This window comes from Bombus pyrosoma, linkage group LG8 (genome assembly GCF_014825855.1).
Source record: "Bombus pyrosoma isolate SC7728 linkage group LG8, ASM1482585v1, whole genome shotgun sequence".
Classification (NCBI taxonomy): Eukaryota; Metazoa; Arthropoda; class Insecta; order Hymenoptera; family Apidae; genus Bombus; species Bombus pyrosoma.
In genome coordinates this window covers 11,918,233-11,919,420 of record NC_057777.1, presented here as the reverse complement: position 1 = coordinate 11,919,420, position 1,188 = coordinate 11,918,233, and positions in this window count along the sequence as shown.

Here is a 1,188-nt window from a genome sequence, read left to right as displayed (position 1 = left end):
TATAATGTATAACGTTATATAGTATTACGATGTAACGTACATCGTTTTGTAGCATTACGATATAACCTATAACATTATATAGCATTACGTTATAACGTATAACGTTATATGGTAATACGATATGGCGTATAGCGTTATGTAGTATTACGGTATTACGTATAACGTTATGTAGCATTACGTTATAACGTATAACGTTATGAAGCGTTACGTTATAACGTATACCGATATATGGTAATACGTTATAAAGTATAACGGTACGTAGTATTACGATATAACGTATAACGTTATTTACCATTACGTTATAACGTATATCGTTATGTAGTATTACGATGAAACGTATAACGTCATACGGTAATACGTTATGACGTATAACGTTATGTAGTATTACGGTATAACGTAGAACGTTACGTAGCATTACGTTATAACGTATAACGTTATGTAGCATTACGTTATAACGTATAACGACATATAGTATTACGATGTAACGTATAACGTTATGTAGCATTACGTTATAACGTATAACGATATATAGCATAACGTTATAACGTATAACGTTATGTAGCATTACGAAATAACGTATAGCGTTATATGGTGATACGTTATGACGTATAGCGTTATGTAGTATTACGGTATTACGTGTAACGTTATATAGCATTACGTTATAACGTATAACGTTATGTAGTGTTTCGTTATATCGTATACCGATATATGGTAATACGTTATAAAGTATAACGATATGTAGTATTACGATATTACGTATAACGTTATGTAGCATTACGTTATAACGTATAACGTTATGTAGCATTACGATATAACGTATAACGTTATACGGTAATACGTTATGAAATATATCGTTATGTAGCATTAAAATATAACGTGAAACGATATGTAGCATTACGATATAACGTATAACGTTATGTAGCATTACGATATAACGTATAACGTTATATGGCATTACGTTATAACGTATAACGTTATGCAGTATTGCGTTATAACGTATAACGTTATATGGTAATACGTTATGACATATATCGTTATGTAGTATTAAGATATAACGTATAACGTTATATGGTACAACGTTATGACATATATCATTATGTAGTATTAAGGAATAACGTGTAACGCTATGTCGCATTATGATAAAACGTATAACGTTATATAGCATTACGTTATAACGTATAACATCAT